Source organism: Carlito syrichta, unplaced genomic scaffold (genome assembly GCF_000164805.1).
Source record: "Carlito syrichta isolate Samal-C Ts95f unplaced genomic scaffold, Tarsius_syrichta-2.0.1 Scaffold308244, whole genome shotgun sequence".
NCBI lineage: Eukaryota > Metazoa > Chordata > Mammalia > Primates > Tarsiidae > Carlito > Carlito syrichta.
The window spans coordinates 98,068-116,965 of NW_007252340.1; the positions used below are offsets into that span (position 1 = coordinate 98,068).

Consider the following 18,898-nt stretch of genomic DNA (forward strand, 5'->3'; position numbering starts at 1 on the left):
CCAGGCGGGTCTCGAACCCACGGGCTCAGGCAATCCACTCACCTCAGCCTCCCAAAGGTGCGGGATTACAGGCTGAGCCACCGAGCCCGGCTTGCCCTAGCTTTCAAAGAACCTCCCCACAGGTCTTGAGCCCTCTGGTGCTCTGCTGGGAGCTGTGCAGGCCTCTATCACCCTGGTGCCCCACCTCCTCTGGGTCCTCTGTCTCTAGAGTTCTTGTTTCCTCCTTGAGCAGGTCACACCCATCCTTTAATTTTTAACTTTGCCTCACCCCTCTGTGACCTTTGAGACTGGACTTTAAAAAACAAAGGTCTGAGGTGGGAGCAGTGGTTCACACTTGTAATCCCAACACTTTGGGAGGCTAAGGCAAGAGGATTGCTTGAACCCAGGAGTTTGAGAGAAAAAAAACAAAGGCCTATTAATTGCCCCATGTAGCAAGAGAATCACCTGCTAGCAGGATATAGGAATAAGGGGATGGGGTGGAGAGGTGGGTATCATTTATTCCTCTTGATGGTCTTGAAAACCAGATACCACTGATTTCTTCATCAGGAGGAACTGCCACAACCACTGATTTGCAGCACTTTGAAGTTTCCCACCCTAGTAAGGAGAGAAAGTCATCAACTCAGATCACAGATATGGATTTGGAACAGGAAGACCCCACCATAGAACCTCACTCCCACAGGTCATACTGACAGTGGTAGCCAGAGTGAGGACTCCCTTGACATGCAGCTTCCCGTGGGAAATGGTGAACACAGGAATTTTTTTCGACAAAGTAAAAGTGTCCTAAGAATGCAATGGATTCTTTTTTTTTTTTTTTTTTTGAGTTGGAGTCTTACTCTGTCACCCAGGTTGGAGTGTAGTGGCATGCTGACAGCCACTGCAGCCTCGACCTGCATGACCCAGATGATCCTTCCACCTCAGCCTTCCACGTAGCTGGAGCCACAGGCATGCACAACCACGTCCGGCTAAGTTTTTTAATTTACTGTAGAGATGAGGTCTTGCTATGTTGCTCAGGCTGGTCCGAGCCCCTGAGCCTAGGCAATCCTCTCATCTCTGCCTCCCTAAGTGCTGGTATTACAAGCATGAGCCACTGTGCCTGACAATGCATTCTTTAGAATGGCAATGGTTAGGTACTAAATCCTTGTTTTATTTTTAAAATGTATTTGATTATGGTAAGAAGACTTAGTATGAATCTACCTTCTTCAAAAAATTTGAAGTGTATAATACATTATTGTTTAACAAATTTGTTTCAACACATAAATAAATGAGAGACATTACAGCCTTTCCCAGGTGACAAAAGACTTGAGTTTTCAGAATTTCTATGAATCCTTGAACCCCAACTCCTCTCCACTGTAAGCTCAGAGTGGTGAGCAATCCCATGTCTTAATGTCCTCTGTACTCCCCCACTGAGACATCACAGGCCTTCATAATGATTTGGTGAATTAACTTCTTTCTGTTCCTTATTCTTCATTTAAGCCCCTAAGTGAAGAAAACAGATGACAACCTTGCCTGACTTTCCTTGTGGATCTGTGGTGAGAAAGCACTTGTGATATTTTGCATGTGAAATGAGGCTGGGGTGGCACAACTGCCAGAAGAACTGTGTGAACAAATGGGTTAGGCATGTCTATGAGCCTCCAGGGAGTGGGAATTTCCTCTTGGAATGAGCTCAACGTGCCCAGACAGGTTGAGAATTGAGGCCAGCATCCATCTATCCAATTAAGATGTTTCCTCCAAGAGAGAGACCCCATTGTTTGTCAGGTAGATACCCATCACCATTTGAGCTTTCACTCTCCAAACATTTGCTATAAAGACTTGGCAACACTTTTCTTAAAACTTGCCATGTGACTAAAAACACTCTATTAGAATCTGCTCTCCAACAATTTTTAAGATCCTGGTGGGAGGGTGAAGAGTGTGGGTGCATCTCGACTCTCCTTTTGGTAGACACACTTCTCCTGCCTATATTGTTCCTGCATAGTGTGAAGATGTCTTGCAAGAAAGTTGAAAAGCCTGGGAATAAATTACTGGAGCCTAAGAGGCCTAAACAACCCCTGTCAATTAGAAGAAGAAAAGTTAAAAAGTGATAAAGTATGTTGTGAGAAGGGAAAACATAAGATGCCATGTACATGTCCCATGTATCACATGTGCAACTGTTTCTGTACATTCTGTGCATTCACTTTGGTCCTTTTAACAAGTGGTTTCACTATTTTTATATTGCATTGCTGTGAATGGAGAAATAAAATGGAATTCCTATCTAATAACTTGTTCCAATTATATTGTGTCTTGCACACAAAGTACTCACTAATGATTTCATTAAATGTTAAATAATTAGACAATTGTTAAATGCTTTGAAAGGACAGAGCCCAAAATGGAGTTTCTCTGGTCACCTTGAGCTCATACATGACAACAACCCTTTCCCAAAACCCTGGGCAAGTCACAAAACATTAAGATTAATATCTCCCAAGAATCTGTCTTTCAGCTACCAGCCCAGACCTTCTTGTCTACATGATTAACCATCTGTGACTGACTCACCCATCCAGCTACCAACCCACCTTAGTCTATGTGCTTGTGACTGACTCACCCATCTATCCAATTGTCAGAGATGTGAGAAAAACACTCCATAAACATGATATAAGGTGGGCACTCGGCAGAAATGGAGAGCAAAAAGCAGCAACTGCTCCAGGAAGAGCACAAGCTGAAGAAGACAGCCAGAATGGGCTTTAATGCATCTTCCATGCTACGAAAAAGGCAGCTAGGTTTTCTCAGTGACACCAACTATTGCCGTTTAGGCCACGAGCTGCGCGTGAGCTGCATGCAGAGCAAAAGGGTCCAAATTCAGAGCCTGGACCCCTTCACTTGGGCAGATCACCAATTTAACTTCATACTGGCAGATACCAACAGTGATCGGCTCTTTACGGTGAGCAGTGTCAACGGCGGAAGCACCAAGTACAACATCATCACCCTGCAAGGTCTGCAAACGCCTGAGCTCAAGGTGGACATGCACAAAAACCTCTACTTCTCCAACCGGAAAGTGAGTTCTGCCTGCTGGGCCAAGCTGCATCACGTGGATTCCCACGTTCTGCTATGCCTCATGGGATTTGCAGATACTCCAGGCTGTGCCACCCTGCTCCCAGTGACGCTATTCTTTAATAATCACCCTGGAGCGTTCCGACCTGGCATGCTCTGCAATTTTCGGACCCCTGGTGCCTGGTCCTGTGCTTGGTCCGTGAACAACTATGCGGATCATTGCTTCAGTACAGGCTTGTCTCAGCAGGTCATGCTGACCAACGTGGCGACGGGACAACAGCAGACATTCGGAACCAGCAGTGATGTCTTGACACAGCAGTTTGCTCTCGTGTCTCCTTTGCTGTTTAATGGCTGCCGCTCAGGGGAGATCTTTGCCATTGATCTGCGTTGTGGAAGTCAAGGCAAAGGGTGGAAGGCTACCCGCTTCTTCCATGACTCATCCGTGACGTCTGTGCAAATCATCCAAGAAGAGCAGTGCCTGATGGCATCAGACATGGCTGGAAAGATCAAGCTGTGGGACCTGAGGACCACTAAGTGTATAAGGCAGTATGAAGGTCACGTCAATGAGGATGCCTACCTGCCACTGCATGTGTATGAGCGAGAAGAAATTGTGGTGGCAGTGGGCCAGGACTGCTGTACGAGAATCTGGAGCCTTCATGATGCCCACCTGCTCAGAGTCATACCTTCTCCATACTCCGCCTCTAAGGACTACATTCCCAGTGTGGCCTTCTCTTCTCAGCTTGGAGGCTTACGGGGAGCACCAGGGCTGCTCATGGCTGTCCGGGAAGATCTTTATTACTTCTCCTATTGCTAACTCTGCAGGGTGCAGCCTAGGGGAATGTGGATTGGACTTAAGGGACTAAAGAATAGCTTATTACCTTTTCCAGTGAGGGCCCTTTAAGAGAGGCTTGGTGTACACAGATTCCATCTGTCTGGCTGCTAGCGGTAAGGTGTTAAGTGTTATGTGGAGACACTTTTGTAAAGTTATGTTAGTAAAATTGTGTGCTAGATAGATTGAAAGTTCTTTTCATAAAAGGTACCTATTTCCTTGTTGAATTTTTCAGAATAGTTGCCCCTCCTCTTTTTAAAAAAAAAAAAAAACAAGACTTTTCTAAGGACCAAAGATTGGTAAAATCTAAAATAAAATAAAGCTTTTTTCCCCCCTCACCAAAAGCCCTTTGGAGAAGCTTAATGATGAAACTAGTGAGACTGTTTGACTAGTTAGTGCCTGCGTCCCAGGAAGATGTGTATCTGTACTTGAGGAAGTCAGTGGGACTGGCGAGGAGGGGGAGATCATTTCTCTGAGTATAGGAATGTTTAAGGCTGGAATTTCGAATAATTAAACTTGGCTTTCTCTAATTTAGTAGCAGATATCTGCAATTCTCATCTTATTATTATCCATAGGTATTGGAAGGAAAACTGGATCTTTTTAAGTGCTAGACATGTTAAATAGTCCTTAATGTGTCTTTACTGAGATGTCTTCCAAAATGTAAGGTAAAACAGCTCCAGTTTCTATTATGGTGACTTGATTGTCAGATTTATGAACCCAATGTCAAAGAAAATTGGCTTTGACTTTTTGTAATTTAGGAGAGGCAGTTTGTGATGTTTATTGAAAGTGTTAAAGAGCCTGTTTGTCTACCAAACAATAAACAAGAAAAAGAGAAAAAAAACCCATGACATTAGCTCCTGTGAATGCCTCCCTACCTGCCCCCACTAAAAGGGAAGATTTAAAAGCCATCAACCTCAAGCATTTGCCACCAAACATCCCATAAGCCCTGGGGTCTGGCCCCCTCTCCAATCTTGGAGAGGTGAATCCACCCTTTTTCTCTGCTCTACTTTCTGAATCAACTATTTTTCCTAATCTAACTTCTGTGCAGTTCTTTGCATACCCACAGCACTGGCTCAGTCCACGAACCTAACATTTTGGTGGCCCGTATGGGGATTTAGCTTCCTACTTGTGGAGTCCCCTCTGCACTCTTTTTTCTTACTTTTTTCCTTTTCTGTCTCAGATCTCTCTGTGGACTGTGCTTGAACTTGGGGACAACTGAAGGTTCTGGTTAGGGTTTCTCTCTTGTGAACCTGAAGGTTCCAGGGAAAAGAGGCATACTGCTGCAACCCATTAGGGTGAGATGAGAGCCTGCCCTTTACCTCCTCTTCTAATCCGACTTTCTCCATGGACCAGGCTAGTTCTTGGAAGGCAACTGCCAGCCTTTTGCCAGGGCTACTACACTCTGGAAGGCTAGAAGACCTCAGAAGGAAAGTACTGGACCGCCATCACCTGTGAAGGTGAGAGATGAGATTCTTTCCTTGGCACTCTTCCCACCATTTTCTCCCCTTTCACCACCCAATCCAATGAGCCTCTTTGGCCGGACCTCCCCATCACCTCAACTTTATTCGGCATGAAATTCCAACACCATTGACTGGTGAGGCCATATATTACCTATACTCTCCCTCCACTAGAAGGTCTGGGGAAGGGGGCTCAGAATGTTGCTTTCTCTGTTCAGAAGAGTTCTCTCACTGGGGCTTACCCCCACCCCCACCAAATCTTAGTACCAAGTCTTCTGAACACACATAGGAGCAGCTTTGCTACTGGCAGAAGGGCTGACTCCAGATTGGGGTTGAGGGGATCAAGGGAACACCCTTTCTCACTCAATACCCATACGCACATGCTGATTCCGCTGATTCTGCCTTGGGATGCCAACTGAGAACATGGATGGGATTTTCTCTTTCTGGCCAGTCTCAGGACAAATCCCTTTTTCTCTACGGACTTCTCATGGGGAACACTCAATCTGGGATGGCCAAGGACTTCCTATAGAAATGCATTCTAAAAGGATCCTCTCACTAGAGAAGGACATCTGCCCTAAGCACCTCATTTTTTCCCCTCAGTACCAGCTAGGTGACCAGGAGGTAGGGCCCAAGGTGGGCCTCTTGCCTCTAATATGCCCCTTCAACTTGACCTCTATTGCCACTACAAGGAAAAATGGTCCAAGCTTCCTTATGTACAAGCTTTTCTCAAAATGGCATGCCACCTGGACAGTTGTTCTTCCTGTGGCATACTCCTTCCAATTCCTTCTCAGGCTAATTTACCTTCCTCTTGTTCACTCTCGAAAGATTTGGACCCAGCTGACCAATCTACCACCCCTTTTTTCCACTTTCAGCTTTCTCCCTAACTATCTCCACAAGTCCCCCCCACCAGCTGCTCAATTTTCCTATTTTATTTTATTTTATTTTATTTATTTTTGAGTTGGAGTCTCACTCTGTCGCCCAGACTAGAGTGCAGTGGCCACTCCCGCCACCACAGCCTCGACCTGCTGGGCTCCAGTTATAAGAAGTTTGGCACCAGTAATGACTCCACACCCGGCCAGGACCAAGAGATTTATTAAAAGGGTTGTTACAGAGAAGATCTGTAACAGAAAAACAGGAAAAAAGAGAGAGAGAGTTGCAGGGAGAAGGCTGTATTTATCAGCCTGACAGGGGCTGGAAGGGGCCGTGTTATGCTCCTATTGGAGGAGCTGCATGGGAGTAGGGTGGGGCCAATGCCGTGTTATGGTCCTATTGGACGCATAACAAGGCTGGCTACTGATTGGAGGTTTGCAAGTTTGAAATTGACGCGCCTGGGAAGGTTTGAAATTGGCGCGTGGGGAATTGTGCTCGCAGAGGCCAGACCGAGGGCCTTTGTTGTCCTGTGTGTCAGCACCGTTTTGGGAGCCGCCCCTCTGGTCGCTTCCTGCACCTTTCACCGGTTATCCTTTCGCCTCAGCCTTCCAAGTAGCTGGAACTATAGGTGCATGCTACCACACCCGGCTAATTTTTTGATTTATTGTAGAGATGAGGTCTTGCCAAGTTGCCCAGGCGGGTCTTGAACCCGTGGGCTCAGGGAATCCACTCACCTCAGGCAATCCACTCACCTCAGCCTCCCAAAGCACGGGATTACCGGCTGAGCCACCGAGCCCGCCCAATTTTCCCGTTTTAAAACTCTCTCACTACCCAATAACATATCAGTGGCAGCCACAGCAGCGGCAGCAGAAACTGGGCTGTGTGTGCCATCTCCTTCTACTCACTCCTCCTCTCATCTGTCCACACTCGCTCTGAATACCCCTTTAAGCCTCGCAAACCCTGCTTATCAGCTTCCTCTTTGAGAAGTGGCCAAGACAGAGGGTATTATTAAAGTTCACGATCCCTTTTCCATGATAAATCCTTCTCAATTTAAATCTAAACTGGGGCTATCAGCTCTCCTCCCAGACAGAATCAAAGGGACTACAAGTTGGTTAACAAATCCTGTTAACTCGCAGAAAAAGATAGCCTATTGTCATTCTAATCTGCTTTTCCAAACCAAACTTCTAAGCACTCTAGTAAAATCTTACTTCCTATGAATTTATCATGTGCTAGAGCATTAGTACTAGATAACACCAGTGTTTATTATGGTAGACTTGCTAAAGGTTTTTTGGAGAAAAGTTGTCACCTTACTGTGCCGATTAGCTTCCCTCTTGCACCCAGGACAGATAAAAGTTTTAAGTTCTGGATGCTCTCTGTGTAACACAATGAGGTACAGAAATTTATCATTTCCACCTGATTGCTGAGTCACTTTACTGAGCCCAGTATACTTCTCCTGTGAGACAGGCAAAATGCTAAATACTTTCTGTGTGGCACAATGAGGCATTAGAACTGATCACTCTCACCTAATTGTCTATACCCCACAACTATTTATTTTCCCCAAAAACCTTGTGCCAAACTCCACTGCCTCCTAGACTGTAATTTAGTGGTTTATAGAGGATCTTAACAAATCTGACTGTTCACAATTAAAAATAAATAGGAACAGACCATTTCACATCTACACAGTCTGTTCATTCTAAAAGGTTTGTACATCAGACCATTCCAAATGGAGAAATGGTCAAAAGTTGCATATGTATAGACATTTTTCTTGATTTGCTCCACTACTTTACAAACAAGATTACCTCCTATAGGGTATAAGTGCCCGACTTTAGAGGATAGACTTGAACTGCAGGTACCAAACTTCTAATTACAGAAAACTCTTAAGTTTTTTTTTTTTTAACAGCCAAGACATTGGAAAAAACAAAAGGGTGCCAACCTGGAGGGCAGCAGAACCAGAAGGCAAAAAACAAAACAAAACAAAACAAAACCAGGCATCCCAACTGGCAGTTGCCATTAGTGACAGAACTCCTGCTGCCTTACAAAAATCTGATAAGAACAAACCTGCTAAGGAGGATGGTGTCCATTGCTATGGATACAATCTGCAGGGACACTTAAAGCATAGTTGCCCCAAACCTAAACCTGGTTTGCCTAAACCTCCAGGACCTTGTCCACTGAACAGGCCACAGAAATATTGGGGAGCAGGTGTGCCCTTTTCTGGTGGAAAGGGGAACACTTGGCTCAGGAAAGGTAGCCACTGAGGAGGCCTGAAAATCTGCTTAAGTGCCTGGCACCACCATCTTAGTACCATCACCCCAACAACCCCCAGGTGAATATTATGGCACCAGAACCCAAATTAATTACTTAATTAACACAGGTTCCAGCTGTTTGGTCCTGGTCATTGATGCTGGAACATATAGACTTGTCTTAATCAGAAGTTACTGAAAGGTTAATTCAAATTAAAGATATAAAAAATCATCTACAAAAAGGTTAAAAAAAAAAAAAAAAGGAACTCCGTACTTTTTTGGCAGGGGAGGGTAGGGAGGCTTACTGGATATTTTAAAATCTAGATTCCAAGCTATGGTCTCATTGCTAAACTTCTCTACAAAGCTACTCAGGGACCAAAACCCAGGCCTCTTAATTGATAATCTCTAATATATACTGCCTTTAATACCCTTAAAAATTGTTCTTACCCTCGCCTCCAAAAGAACTTTCTTCTATATACAACAGAGGCAAGGAGGAAGAGACGATTCAGTTAGCCCCCTGCTGTCTTTGTTAGTTTTTGTTGTTTAAGAATAAACCTCCTCCAACAAGAAGCATGGTTTTTACTTCTCAAGATCTTTGGACTATCACTGTGGCTGAATGAATAACTTTTACAATGGCCTGTAATCCTGTGTTATAACATCATGCTTTAAAAACCTTTAATACTTAAACTTTTCAACATGTAAAGTTTCAGGTTCTCAAATCAGTCTCTGTAGGGTAGGTTAGAAAGAAAGAGTGGCTTCAGGAACCACACCTTCCCTACACTCTCCTTCTAAACTGCCTTCGCAAAAACTCAGGGCCAGTGGGTAGTGCCCACAATTCAGGTCAATTGAAATAGCCTACACAGGCCTTAGTCATCCACAGTGGTTTATAATCAGCTGCAGGACTCTGACAAATGCTCTTCAGTGATGAATTGCTAACAACTTTAAAATCTCCTTCCAGGCATAAGGATTACTAATCCAACATAAGATTGCAGGCAGAATGAGAGTAAATTACATAAACTGAATTAATAAAAACCAAATAACTGTATAACCTTTTTGTTTAAACTATTGCTGATTATTTTTGTTATGGTTTTCAGAATCAAATTTAAAAAAAAACAACAAACCTTTTTCTTGGAGCTATTTACAGTCTTTCAAAAACAAGTAAAGTATGTTCCCACAAGCTAAATTTGAGGCATGTGTCTTTCTTTCTACTTAATTTTTCCAGAATTTGGAAGCTATTGATTTATAACTAAGTTCAATAAGAATCTGTTTTCTTTTGTTAAAAAATATAATTGGAAATGCTGATTGTTTTACCAAGGCTTTAACTAAAATATTGTTTCAGAACAAACTGTGTTGAGGAATTAAAACTAAGAAACAGAAAAAAAAAACCCTTGGAAAGGCTGGCCTGGTCCATACAGGACCATCTATACAACAAATCCTTGACAAATTCAAAGTCTTCTAGAAAACCTAATCTAAAATTCCTTATGAAAGGAGTTACAACAAAACAGCTTATATGACAAATAATTTCTTTTGCTACACTTCATACAAAATAATATAAAGGCTATTTTATGAGTAAATTGGTCCTATTACAATTTACCCTTAATAAAAATGGAGAACCAAAGAGAAATAATTATGTTTCAAAAATATCACACACTTGTTTTAAAATTCTCTTGTTCATTATTATTTTCTACCATTTAAACTGCATTCTAAAGTTTCTCCTAACTGCGTGGCTCCAAACTAATGTTTTCAAGTTTTTCTTCAGACTTTCTCAAAGACTTTCTCTGTATATGTAAAAGAAAACATAGTCCTAACGTTCCTGACTCTTTCCCTTCTTGGGACCCCTCATAACTGCCTACAGCTTCCCACACTCAGCAACCCAAAGTCTTAACTAATTCTAAGCCCTCAACGCTTCTATCTATTCTGAGAAAACGAAACATATGCCAAAACAAACTCTAACATCCTAACTTTACAGCCCCTCACAACTATTACACTGGCTGCCTTGTAAAGGAGCCAAATTATTGGGAGGACTCTTAAACCAAGGACTTCGGGTACCATCCCACCATGGAACTCAAAGAGACTCGGAGGCTAGCTGCAGGGGCATCCAAATATGAACTGTTTGCTGTTGCAACAATGAGAACTACTTGGATTCCTACAGTGGGTGCTGAGCTCACTTGGGTAACTATTTATACGTATAGCTTCCCAGACATCAAAGCCTTAAATATGTCATATGGCTATAACAGCCTTTATTGTAGTATTATTAAGTTCAATAGTATGCGCTTTTACACAGTGCTTTGTGTACAAACACTAAAAATACTCTCAACAATTCCATTGGCTCCTCTCCCCTCTTCTTTTCCTCTTACTCTAGGTAGGTAGGGATATCTCTATGTCCCAATTAAGCAGGAAGTAGCTACTGAAGACAGACCACCGTCTACGTTCCCCAGTATTAAATAAGAATATTTCAAAACAACTAGAAGAGAAAATGAAAGGACAGAGCCCAAAATGGAGTTTCTCTGGTCACCTTGAGCTCATACACGATAGTAATCCTTTCCCAAAACCCTGGGTGAGTCACAAAACATTGAGATTAATATCTCCCAAGAATCTGTCTTTCAGCTACCAGCCCAGACCTCGTCTATGTGATCAACCACCTGTGACTGACCCACCCATCCAGCTTCCAGCCCACCTTAGTCTATGTGCTCATGACTGAACTTCCCATCTATCCGGTTGTCAGAGATATGAGAAACACACCCCATCACCATGACATCAGCTCCTGTGAATGTTTGCCTACCTGTCTCCACAAAAAATGGAAGCTTTAAAAGCCATCAACCTCAAGCATTCGTAGCTAAACATTCCTTAAGTGTCTGGCCCCCTCTCCATTCTTGGAGAGGTGGATCCACCCTTTTTCTCTGATCTACTTTCCAAATAAACTATGTTTCCTAATCTAATTTCTGTGCAATTCTTTGCAGACTCACAGCACTGGTTCAGCCCACCGACCTAACACTTTATGTCAGTGGGTCCTAGACCTCACCAGGTATCAGAATGTTTTAGAGGTCTTGCTAAAACTCAGTTTGCTGGACCCCATCCCAGAGTTTCTGCTTCAGTAGGCTTAGGGTAAGGTCTGAGAATTTGTGTGTTGTGTGTGTTTGTAGAGACAGGGTCTTGCTATGTGTCCAGGCTGGTCTCAAACTCCTGGGCTCAAATGATCTTCTGCCTAGGCCTCCCAAAGTGCTGGGATTACAGGTATGAGCCACCATGCCTATCCCCTAGAATTTGCATTGTAGTGCTGATGCTGCTGGTTGAGGATAGCAGTTTGGGAACCACTGATGTCTACCCTGCAGAGCTCCTTGGTGGATTGTTATATAAATATTGGAATGTTAGTGATTGAGAGGATAGCAGTTGGGGTTTTTGGCTAGGCTGGCAATGCATTATCATTTTTCCCCGTTTTAAACTGATGAAATATAGACACTTGCCCTCCTAAAATTTGCTCTCCAGCATATTTTTAGGAGCAGATTTGGTTCAGATAATCCATTGTGCCTTGCTGCCAACTCACGGATGCCTGGGTGTTGGTTGTGAGCTCTGAGCTCCCAAATTACCATAGAAGTCGCGTCCTCAAAGCAACAGGCCCACATTTGGGATCTGAACGCTGTGATGGGTGGGCAGAGCTGGAGAGAGAACAGCAGCCTGAAAGGGATTCACAGCCCTGTGAGGGAAGAGAGAGAGAAAAGCTCCTGCATTCAACTGCAACACTAAAAAGCCCTTTTACAAAGCCAATAGAAACATTTTGGAGAATGTTGGCCTGGAGCCTGCAGTTGGGGAGTTCAGAGCTATGGGCAAGTCATTAAGTGTCCTGGAAAAGCCCTACTGGGCAATTTAGGAGTTGCTGGCCTGGTATTGGATGGCATTGGCGGAGGGGATTGAATGGCCACCGGGCCTTCTGCTGGGGTGTGAGGAAGGGTCAGTGCACCCACCTGGGGAGCGGCTGTAGGTTGCTGCCACTGAGGTCAAACCAGGCCAGGGAAAAGGAGAGAAAGAAAAAAAGATGAAGTAGGAGAGAGCCATTTTCAGCTTTAGCGATGCCAAAAGGGGATTTAAATGTTATGAACCGATAAAGCAGGGTCGGGAGCTTTCATTTGCTCAAGGAGTCGGGAATCTCCATCTCTCTCACTCCAGTATCATTTTTCAGAACTCACCATCTGCTTCTTGAGGCAAGTCTGGAAACAGGTTTCTTCTTGGTGTGAAATCAGAAGATGTACACAGCAGGTTTTCCCATTCTGGGAAGTGAGTTAGACAGAGGGTCCAGGAAGTAAGATCTGGGTTGTTCCACTCCTGCTTGTGTTAAAGACTGCAAGGCTGTTCATTCTGAGGTTCCTTGTTTATTAGTTCTTGATCTGCCCATTTGGAGAAGGGGGCTGGGAACACCTGTCCTACCCATTGGCATGAGGGTATGGGGGTGCCAATATACTTTGAAAGGTGCATGAATGAATTATTGGCATATTGATAAAAAGTGGAAGTCTTTGTGTTTGAAGATTGTTTGTAAGGAGTTCTTAATTCCATGAGGGTGGGAGTTTGTATGATTTTTCACTGATATCATCAGCTGTTGACACATAATAGACACGCCAAAAAAAGTTTTTTGAGTGAATAAATGGTTAAAAAACCCCACAAAAAACAAAAAGAAAAACCATGGAATTATAGAATTTAACAACTGAAAGAATCCTTAGAGATCATCTCAAATCTCAGTTTATAAGCCCCAGCAAGGTTGATGTTCCTCTCCTAGCTATTACAGCCTTAAGGGTCAAAAAGTGAACATATTTTCCTGATAGAGCTGACCAAAGTCTCACATTCAGTTTCTCTCATCGCTCTGCAGTGACACGAAACTAATTTTGAAAACAAACAAAAACCCCTTAAGCACTAATTATTGACTTTTTTTTCTGGCAAGTAAAAAAATTCTGATCTAGATCTGAGCATAGCATGTCTGATCTTATTCCATTTTTAAGAAGTTAAAAAAAAATTAAAAGCCCAAACCGAAAACTGAACGCTTAGAAACTTTCTTGGAACTCTGTGTTCTCCTTCCTGGTTCACAAAGCAGCCAGAAAATACATATCATCTGTGAACTACTTCTCAGGCACAGTGAAAGCCAGAGTGTGGGCTTCAGCAGTTTGGCCTCCCAAAGGCTTCCAACATCTTAGACCCACCTCATGTCCCAACCCAATCTGGTTGACAATTGTCAATGAGAAAGGACCGCAAGGTCTTGTGTCCTTTACTACAAAGGCTTGCCATGGTCACCCAGCTGGCAGCAACAAATTCAGACCCTCCCCCTTGCCCGGCCCAAGGACAGTTAGCAGAAAGGACACTGCTCACCAACTGACCCTGGATGCCCTCTGACCACAGGGCCTGTCGTGAGTGGTGAGAGTGGGGAAACCCAGCAGGCTGTGGGTTAACGGCAGGGGAAGTTGCACATCTTCCCATGGGCCTCCCACTGTTGGGAGAGAGCCAATGTCTGTTCATGTCCCTACTCCTGGATGCACTGGCCTATTCTGAACTCTCCCTGGCTCTTTCTGCAGCATCTGAACCCCGTGTATGCTTGTGTGAGCAGAAGAAAAGGTGCAGAAAGATGTTTGTCAAACTGTTAACAGTGGTTACGTAGGGCAGATGGAGATGATTAACTTTTCCTTAATCTACCTCTCTGTTGCTTGACTTGTTTCAACCAGCGTGCATTACACATGAAACTTTAAAAATCCAATAAAACTAAAAAGCAAGTTGCAAAAGGATGCATACAGAATGATATCATGCACATAAAACCAAAAACTATCATAAGCAACACCACGTATTTTTTTACAGGGTATACCATGTATTGTTTATGGAGTCTATACCTAGGGGTCTAGTAAAAGCCTAAACCCTGCCAGAAGACTATACACCAGCTGGGAAAAACTGCTAGAGAAGAGTGGCGTCTGCAGCCATTGAAATAAAGAAAAAAAAAAGTAAAAAAAGAAAGGAGCCAGGCATGGTGTCCCAGTGCTTTGGGAGGCCAAGGTGGGAGGATTTCTTGAGGTTCGGAGTTTGAAATCAACCTGGACAACAAGTGAGACCCCATCTCTACAAAAAATTTTTAAAATTAGCCAGAAGTGGTGGTGGCATGCACCAGAAGTCCCGGCTTCTTGGGCGGCTGAGGCAGGAGGATCACTTAAGCCCAGGAATTTGAGGCTGCAGTGAACTGTGATCATGCCACTGCACTCCAGCCTGGGCAACAGGGTGAGACTTTGGCTCTAAAAACCATAAAATAAATAAATAAAAAAGAAGGGAGGTGGAATGAGGTCAGAGGAGGCAACTTCAACTGGATCTGTGACATTTTGTTTCCTATAAAAACAAAAACTTCAAAGCAAATATGGCAAAAGGTCGATGTTCATTGGAGAAGATGATGGGTACTCAGGTGATTATCACATTCATCTCTATACTTGTTTGAAATATTTCAGAAGCTAAAAAATCAACTACAACAAAGGGAAAAAAAAGAACTGAACGTAACTTACCTGTCACTTACCATCTCATGCAATACCCTGTGTGTCCTCCAGGTATAAAGAAGGAGAAAAGGACGGAGGAAGGGAAGAAGGAAGAACCAAAATGAGTTTTGGAGAGCCGGCTTGCTTTTCTGATCTTTCTTATTCCCCCACAGGGTTTTGTTCAGCAATATACACGGGTAAGTGGTAAAATTAATGTCCTCTGGCTAAATGGATGGATGATTGGATGGGTAGACAGATGGATAACCTTACGAACCAACGGCTGCCAGGTTCTCGGTGCAGGTCTCCTCTTTACATAACTGCCATCTACCTTTGTGAAGGCTCTCCAGGACTGCCCCTGTGACTGTGGGACTGCTCATGGCTCGCCTCTGGGTGTAATATGATGCATTCGTGAAATTAGGCTTGTGGGCTTTTGCACATCAGGCTGCAAGCACCCACACGTGGTAATAAGTAGCTAGAACACAAAGAGCACTCACTGCCCACTACCCCCTGTGCCCGGGGGTGAAGATTTCTGGCATCCACTCCCAGCTCCGTGTTGAGACTCGCAGCTGTTGCTATGGGGACTCAAGGGGACAGTGGCTCCCCCGCTCTTGGGGGCCAGCTATTTCATATGAACCACCTCAATTTTTTCTAAAAAACTAAACATCTCTGAGAAATAGTGAGCAAGGCGGAAGTTTGTCATTGAACCTCCTTTCCTAGGATATGTAACCTGAACCTGGGGCGGTGAGGGCCTGGCCAGGGCCACAGCTAAAGACATACGTCCTGGCACAGACAGCAGAGTGGAGCTCGCCCATCAGCCAGCACAGAGGGGCTCTGGAAGCCAGCCTGGTGGAGATGTGCCCAGCCCACACAGGTGACAGCCAATACTTGCTGGGGTCTTCCTCTCTTGAGGTGCTGTACCCTTAACAAATATTATTTAATTCTCACAGCAGCCTGTAAGTTAGGTGAATTTTGTGGCTGGAATGTCAGGTGTGCAACCTGTGAGATTGCTCCGACTGGGCGAGGGAGGACCAGAATGCCAAGCTCGGGATCCAACTGCTGGGCAAGGAGTTATCAGGGGCTTTTAAATGGGAGTAATGTGATCTGACTTCTTTTTCGGAGAGTGAATTGGAGGGGACAAGAGCAGAGGCTAAGAGAGGAAGCTGCTGCTGTGACTGGGCATGAGGGACAGTGGCTGGGACTAATAGTTAGGTAAGGACAGAGAAGACTCCCAGTTCTGGAGACGAAAGCAGTGTGGGAGGTCAGTGGAGGGTGGAGCCAGATAGGAGGCAGCTGTCCAACAAGAAGGAAGAAACCACAGACAGGAGGAGTCTTGCTTAGGCTCTGCCACCAACTAGCCGTGGGAACTTGAGGAGGTCACGCCATCTCTCCAGGACAGAGTTTCCATTTCTGTAGAATGATGGGGCTGAATGAAGCCTCTCTCATCATCGTGGCCATGGGTCTTTTGTACATTTCATTGCTCCATGGGTAGGGCGAGCCTGAACCATGGCAGAGTGCCCGGCACGGCCAGGAGCACCAGAGAAACTGCCAAAGTGACAGGGAGTGGCGGGCACACGGGAGCCAGCTGGCATAGCCACAAGCAGAACAGCAACGCTGAGGCAGAGAGCGAACCAAGGCCGCCGAGGCACGCCCGTGTGGGCAGGTCACTGAAGTCACCGCAACAGGGCTCCAGCGGGCACGGGCAATGCCGGCCCATGGACTGCATTCCCTCTTTACATAACCATCATTACAGCAACATGTTTTCTCAGTTGGGCAGTGCCAGGCCTCTGATCAAATGGCTTTTGCAATTCTCATTGTCAAGTTTAAGCTTGAGCAAACAGTAAGGCAGCTTCGAAGTCATCTCAGCTTTCTGGCTTGGTGTCCTTGTGTGCTATGAATGGGGTAGAATCTTCTAGAGGTCCCTTCTGACCCTAACCTACTAGGAGCCTATGGTTCAGATCCCACCTTTGAAATCACACCAAGCTGGGGGCAGCCCGCCTCTGACCTGAATGCCTTGCTCTGCCTTTCCTGTACCTTTTCACATTAGATGTGTGAAAGGCTGTTGGACCCGGGGCTAACTAAGCCCTGGACCTGGTTGGGTTCAAAGCCTGACCTCCTTCATGCATTTTAAGCTGTAGAACAATGTAGAACACTTTTCAGCTGTAGAACAATGGTAAGTGACTTAAACTCTCTGTGACTCAGTTTCCTCAGGCTTGACAGAGAAAGCGTGATGAGTCTATTGTGGCTCTATACATTGGGGCTGATAATGCTATTTACTTTGCTATAGGAGCATTCAATGAGAAAATGCAAATAAAACCTGCAGCACAGAGCTGGGCACACCATAAGTGCTCCATGAACTGACAGCTATAGACATAATTATGCAATCAGCCGACAGTACTTTTTGAGTGTCAGGCACTGTGCAAGGCTCAGGGGCTATGTTACTAATTGGTCAGCTTCACAAGCAGGGCCCCTGTCCTCACAGAGCAGCTGTCTGAAGGAGAGGCAGACACGTTAACCAATTTGCCTCACCTGATACATGTGTCCTCTGCTAGGGAAGTGGGACGTGTTGCCTGAGCCCACAGGAGGGGCACCTGCCCCAGAACTGGGGGTTGCAGGCCCCTACATCTTCCCTCTGATGTCTGCAATGCTCTCTCCATGCCTCAAAAGAACTTCCCGGCATGATCACTTGCTGGTGTCATTCAGGACTCTGCTCAGTGTCACCTTCCCAAGGAGACTTCCCTGATTTTTCTGCCGAAAACAATCCCCACCTCCCACCCCTTTTATTAGCCTATATCCTCATCCTCTTTAGAGTACTTATATGCTCCACCGTTGTTGTGGATGTATTTTGACAAATACGTTTACTGACCATTTACCTACTGTAAGGTCAGCTCGGTGAAGACAGGGACTTCGCCCATCTTTTATTTCTTATTGCATTTCCAGTGCGTAGGATGAGGCCTGGGCCGCACTGAGCTGTCGATTCTGGTCTCTGAGGAATGAAGTCACCACGGAGCTGGATCCCGAAGGATGAATAGAGGTTGGCCAGGGAGAGATGAGAGGACCTTCCAGGCGGAGGGAACAGCATGCACAAAGGCCAGAGGGAGGAGAGCGGAACATTATGGCAAGAACTTCAATAGGACAGGCGTGTTAGTTAATAGAGGGGGAGGAGCCGGTGGGAGAGGCAGGGCTTCCGAACCGTGACACAGGTCCAACCCCGCGAAAGGAGTCAGGGAAGGAAGGATGCGTGAGGAGGAAGTCTCAGATGGCAATGTGGCTCTAGGATGGTTTGGCTAGGCAGATGGGGCCGTCCCCAAGCCAAGTTGACCCTCAGAGGAATTCCCATCAGGCAGGAGCTAGTACTGCGCTATGCTCAGTCTGGCGTTGGGAGTAGCTTAAGGAACGTGTGGCTTCAGTGTGAGTGTAGTGAAGGATCCAGAAGTTGGAAGCTGCAACTGTCAGTCAACTCTGCAACAGGAGACCTCTGGTGCAATCCCGTGGCTGCCCAAGAAGCAGAGAGGACGAGGGAGGACATGGCGAGAGGCGTCTAGGGAGCTAAGCAGGAACTCGATCACCAAGCGGCTTTCAGACCTGTTAGAGGGTTGTACTTTAGCCTGAGGACAATGAGATGCCAGAGTGTGACCTTGTGCTGGAGAAATAGAATGACTGGATTTGAATGTCAGAAGGATCACTTTGGCTATTGTGTAGAAAATGGACATAAAAGCCCGTTAGAAGTCTAAATTAGGCCTGGTGTGGTGACTCATGCCTGTAATCCCAGCACTTTGAGAGGCCGAGGCAGGAGGATCGCTTGAGCCCGGGAGTTCAAGACCAGCCTGGGCAACATAGCGAGAGCTTATCTCTACAGTAAATCAAAAAATTATCCAGGTGTGGTAGTGCATGCCTATAGTTCTAGCACTTTGGGAGGTAGAGGTGAGAGGATTACCTGAGCCCAAGGGTTCAAGACCAGCCTGGGCAACTTGGCGAGACCTCATCTCTACAATA

The 18,898-nt window shown here is 45.2% G+C and overlaps 1 pseudogene; it reads left to right on the plus strand.

The window, feature by feature from the left end:
- LOC103267772 overlaps positions 1-4,691 on the plus strand; it is a 5,075-nt pseudogene extending 384 nt beyond the window's left edge.
- Positions 4,692-18,898: the final 14,207 nt, after the last annotated feature.